The sequence below is a fragment of the Podarcis bocagei genome (genome assembly GCF_964188305.1).
Source record: "Podarcis bocagei genome assembly, chromosome: 13".
NCBI classification, from domain to species: Eukaryota; Metazoa; Chordata; class Lepidosauria; order Squamata; family Lacertidae; genus Podarcis; species Podarcis bocagei.
This window is the reverse complement of record NC_138138.1, coordinates 43,509,219-43,515,218: the sequence shown is the minus strand read 5'-3', so window position 1 is coordinate 43,515,218 and position 6,000 is coordinate 43,509,219.

The following is a 6,000-nucleotide window of genomic DNA, read 5'->3' as shown; positions in this document are numbered from 1 at the left end:
CATTGCGGGAGACTTCAACCATGTTGAACTTAAAACAGTGCTCCCAACGCTCTATCAGCATGTGAAATGTCCCACAAGAGGGGACAAGACACTGGATAAAGTTTATTCGAATGTAAATCACGGCTATAGGGCTTTACAGCTGCCACACTTGGGCCAGTCCGACCATATGTCTCTGTTCCTGGTACCAGCATATATCCCAGTCAGGAAACGGGCTCCCACAATATTAAAATCTGTTAAAATCTGGCCTGAAGGTGCTATTCACCAGCTGCAAGACTGTTTTGAGAGAACCAATTGGGATATTTTCGATAGTTCAGACCTGGAGGAGCACACGGCGGCAGTTCTGTGCTATATCAATCACTGCACAGACACTGTCACTGTAAATAAATCCATCCGGTTTTACCCCAATCAGAAACCCTGGATGAATAGAGAGGTCCAGTGCCTGTTGCGGGAAAGGAACAGGGCTTTCAGGTCAGGCGAGGTGCAGCTTTACAGTGTAGCAAGAGCAAACTTGAGGAGGGGTATTCGACGGGCAAAATTGGATTATAGGCTGAGGATTGAGGATAATTTAAGGAGCAACAACACAAGACAGATGTGGCAGGGGATTCAGCATATTACCAACTACAAACCTAACCTTGGTGCTGTCGACGGTGACCCCTTGCTAGCGGAGGAGCTTAACCTCTTCTTTGCTCGCTTCGAGAAGGAGCCACCTGAGACGCCGGTATTACAGCCACCAGCCCATAGGGGCCCCTCATTCACGGTAGAGGAACATGAGGTGAGACAGGTTTTGAGGATGGCGAATCCGAGGAAGGCGGCTGGACCTGATGGCATCACTGGAAAGGTGTTGAAGGGCTGTGCGGATCAGCTGGCGAGGGTCTTTACTAAGATCTTCAATAAGTCCTTACACCAGTCTATTGTCCCACCCTGCCTGAAGTCGTCAACTATTGTCCCTCTGCCTAAAAAATCCACAATCAGTAGTTTGAATGACTATAGACCAGTTGCACTGACTCCAATTATCATGAAGTGTTTTGAGAAACTGGTGCGCCGTCACATTATTTCCTGTCTTCCATCAACTTTTGACAACTACCAGTTTGCATACAGAGCAAATAGATCCACAGAAGACGCCATCAATACCACTCTCCATGCTGCTCTGTCCCATCTGGAGCAGCCGGGGAGTTATGTGAGGCTGCTGTTTGTGGATTTTAGCTCTGCTTTTAACACTATCCTCCCCCATAGACTGGTGTCCAAGCTAGAGGCGATTGGACTCTCCAACTCCACCTGTCTCTGGGTTTTGGATTTTTTGTCAGAACGTTCTCAGAGGGTTAGAGTAGGGTCACACATGTCCACAGCCCTTAGCCTTAACACCGGCTCACCACAGGGTTGTGTGTTGAGTCCCCTGCTCTACACTCTCTATACGTATGACTGTACAGCCATCTATTCCAGCAACAAAATCATCAAGTTTGCTGATGACACTACAGTGGTAGGGCTCATTTCAGGAGGGGATGAGTCCGCCTATCGGGACGAGGTGGAGCGGCTCTGTGTTTGGTGTGGAGAGAACAATCTGGCTCTTAATACGGCTAAGACCAAGGAATTGGTGGTGGATTACAGGAAAAAAAAAAAGGCGGACATTCAGCCCTTGTATATCAACGGGGAACGGGTGGAGAGGGTGGCGGAATTCAGGTTTTTGGGAGTAGCTATCGATCAGGGCATGACTTGGAGCGCACATACCACTGCTCTGGTGAAGAAGGCCCAGCAGAGAATTTATTTCCTCAGACTTTTAAAGAAGAACAATCTGAGTGAGAGACTGCTGGTGTGCTTCTACCGAGGCTCCATAGAGAGCATTCTTACATACTGTATTTGTGCTTGGTTCTCCGGTTGTACAGCTAGGGAGAGGAAGGTGCTCCAGAAGGTCATAACCACAGCCCAAAGGATTATTGGTCATCCTCTCCCATCTTTGGAAGAACTGTACGGTTCCCGTTGTCTTAGGAAAGCAAATAACATCCTGCAGGATTCATCTCACCCGGGACACGGTCTGTTTGCACTACTGCCTTCTGGCAGGAGATATAGAAACATCAAGTCAAAGACAAATAGACTGAAAAACAGTTTCTATCCAAGAGCTGTGGCCTTTTTGAATGCTGTAACTCGATAGTGTGACCTGGGAGTTTGATGGGTGTGGTGTGGGTGTGGCTGGAATGTGGTTTGTTTGGTTGTTGTTGTTGTTTTGCTTTTGATGTTTTAAGGGATGGCATCCAATTTCGTTGCACTTTGTACAATGTTGCACTTGTGTAATGACAATAAAGAATCTATTCTATTCTATTCTATTCTATTCTAAGGGAAAAGGATCAGTTTTTTCCTCATAACACTCATGTAGTGAGACACCAAAGGCAGAGTGCATTGCAGGGGGTGGGATTAAATGACCCTTTGGGTCCCTTCAAAGTCTACAATCCCATGCTTCTATGAGAGGGATGGAGCCTGCTGCCCAGATGCTCTGAGCCAACCACATTCATTACGCATGTTTATGAGTACCTGAAAAGAGCCTGAAAATTGACATTCACCCATGTCTAGTCCCAGGACGGGCTATGTGTCTTCTCTGCAGACCATCTTCCGAGAGAGATATTTTGGTGCTGAGCTGAATGGTATCTGCTTTCCTCCTTTTGCCACTTATCATGAGCTGTAAGTAGCAAAGGGGGATTTGAACCCTGATGAGATGCCCAAGGACTCGTAGTGCTGGGGTCTTTGCTGCCTGTGCCCCAGGAGTTCATGCAGGAGTGGGCTGTGGATGTGTGCTGCAGCTGCATTATGTATGTTGTTGTGTAAGGAGACAGGAGGCTGTCCTGAGTGGCAGGTCCCCCCACCAATGTCAGTTCACTGGCTTCCCTCCATGTATGGGCAGCATGTGGTTGTTGTCATGTTTGTTGTGTATTCATTTCAATCTGCCTTTCTGGGCATGCCTTCCACACACACAGTTTATGTTATGTACTGAAGTTCTCACCCTGGGCCAGCAGGGGATACTGTAGATAGTTTTCACTCAGGTCCGCATATGCAAATAAGGAATTGAAAGTGACATTCAGTGATTGGATAGTTACATAAAGTTGATACTGTTGCTTTGTAGTGGAGCTCTATATAAGCAGGTTAGCTGAACCCTTCAATCACTTCTGTTCTGGCCTGTGAATAAACAAGAGCTGTTTGAAGAATCGCTGTGTCGTCTGTTATGTTCACCCACAACTTAACAGTTTATAAAACACAAAGGGTGGAATCCAACACTAATGCAATCAAGCTGCAAGATCTCTGGTTAGAATGGCAGCTAGTATTTTGATGGTTACCAGTATCAGGCAGCAAAAAAATTAATGCACGTGTTCTAGGTGACATGTTAAATCGGGGATCTCCATGTATTTTGTCCTTCACATTTTCAATGTAGCAGGAAGTTCAGGGAGGTCTTTACGGGGGAGCAAGTATCTCTGGGAGGAAGAAGTGCCCTCACCTAGGTACACACTATACATTTAAAGGACATGATTTCACCCAAAGAATCCTGGGAACTGTAGTTTCTGCCTCTCTATAATACAAGTCCCAGCACTCTTAATAAGCTATGATTTCCAAAATTCTTCAGACTGAAACCCTGAATTAGCAAATATTAGTTTAGGAAGACTGAAGCACAAAATAGACTCGAATAAATTACTATCAAGTCTGGCAACTGCATGAACAATTAAAGTTTCACAAAGTGGAGGAATTGCTTTCCTGAGATTAGACAACATAAAAACCATCTCATCAGCAAATGAATTGATGGAATGTTCCGCTCCCTGAATGCCTACCTGCTTCTTATGACAACTGGGTCTAGTTTTATTCTCCAGAGTTCCAGTGACCGATACAAATAGCAGTGAGGACAAAGGATGCCCTGCTTAGTTCCTGTCTGATCAATAGATATAAGCTGACCAATACATTTAACCTGCGAACTATAACAGCCGATAACAGTTTGTGGGTCTGCATCCCTGACTATTGACCATGCTGCCTGAGTTTGATGGGAATTAAGTGTCCAACAACATGTGGATTTTGCAGGCTTCCCTTCCCTTATAATGATGGAGGTTTGTGAGTGTCAGTGGTTTGATTAACCCTTAGAGTCTTTGCTTATACAGTGGTGCCTCGCAAGACGAAATTAATTCGTTCCGCAAGTTTTTTCTTCTTGCGAGTTTTTCGTCTTGCGATGCACGGTTTCCCATAGGAATGCATTGAAAATCAATTAATGCGTTCCTAGGGAAACCGCCTTCAGACCAGGTCCGGGGACAGTCTGTCCCCTGACCTCTTCTGAAGGCTGGGGGGGGGGACAAGGGCTTTTCTTCCCACCGCCAGCCTTCAGAAGGCTGTTCTGAAGGCTGGCGGTGGGAAGAAAAGCCCTTCTCCCCACCTCCCGCCCAGCAAGCTCCGGGGACAGGAGGGCTTTGCTGCCGACCACCAGCATTTTAAAAGCCCCCGCTGTCCCAGGGCAATTTTAAAATGCTGGTGGGTGGCAGCGAAAGCTTCGCTGCCGCCCGCCAGCATTTTAAGATCGCCCGGGACAGCAGAGAAGTCTCCGCTGCCCCGGGGGCTTTTGAAATGCTGGGGGTCGGCAGCGAAGGCTTCGCTGCCGCCCGCCAGCATTTTAAGATCGCCCGGGACAGCAGAGAAGTCTCCGCTGCCCCGGGGCTTTTAAAATGCTGGGGGTCGGCAGCGAAGCCTTCTGAAGGCAGGCGGGGGGCGAAAGTCTTCCCCCCCGCCTGCCTTCAAAAGCTGTCCGGGACAGCGGAGAAAGGCGCTGCCTTTCTCCACTCTCCCAGGAAGGCAGGCAGGGGGGAACAAAGACTTTCGCCCCCCGCCCACCTTCAGAAGGTGTTCCCGCCCCGCCGCCCAGCTTCGGAGCACCGTTCCGAAGCCGGGAGGCGGGGGCAGGCTTCTCCCCACTGCCCCTTGCTTCAAAAGAGGTCCGGGGACAGCGGGAAGCGCTTCCCGCTGTCCCCGGACCTGGGGCTGCAGGGAGAAGATCGCTTCTTCCCCGCTGTCCCCGGACCTCTTTTGAAGCAAGGGGCTGCGGGGAGATCGCTTCTCACCGCCGCCCCTTGCTTCAAAAGAGGTCCGGGGACAGCGGGAAGACCCGCTGTCCCCGGAGCTTGCGGGGCAAGCTTCGTCTTGCGAAGCAAGCCCATAGGGAAATTCGTCTTGCAAGGCAACTCGAAAACGAAAAAACCTTTCGTTTTGCGAGTTTTTCGTCTCGCGAGGCATTCGTCTTGCGGGGTACCACTGTAATATTCTTCTGCCCTTTTTTCTCTTATTGAGCAGGCTGCGACTTTGCAAGAGGCATTCTCTACTGGCCTCCCACTTTTCCTGGGATGTAGCAAGACTGCCAAGGAAGAAAAGTTTAAAGGCATTTTATCAACATTTATGACACCCAATATATCAGTGATGTGAGACTTCCGGGGAGGTGCCTCCGGTAATGGCGGAATTCCTCTGATCGGGAGGAATCTGCTCCGTGGGAATCTGGGTCTGGCCACCACGGCGAAGGCGGAGACCCGTTAAAATCACAGGTCGGAGAAGCCTGTGAGCATGGGATTCGGCGGGCACCTTTTGCGCCTCCCCCACTCGCGGGGAACCCCGGTTTTTGGGGGTCCGGAGCGACGTGGGGTGAGCGGTGCGGTGCATCGAATTGTCTGCTTCTTCCACGGAGCAAAGCCACATAGCTGTTGCCGGAGAGCGCTGACCTTTTCCTGTGGACAATTTGACTTTAAAGTAATTACCCGTGAGTAGAGCTGAAGCGGAAGAATTGGATTTCTAAATGTTTAATTTGGTATCGTAACGGGGAGGTTCAAAACAGGAAGTGCGCCTTCCCCTTTTGTAAATAGACTGAGGCAATGAAGTTGCAAGCTGGAGTCTTGGAAAGCCTTTTGTAAAAGATTAAATTTCCATCGGCAAAGAACATTAAACCCCCTCTTGGAGGCAGGAGAAGAGAGGGGGAAGTTGCGGACTGAGTATGCCTGT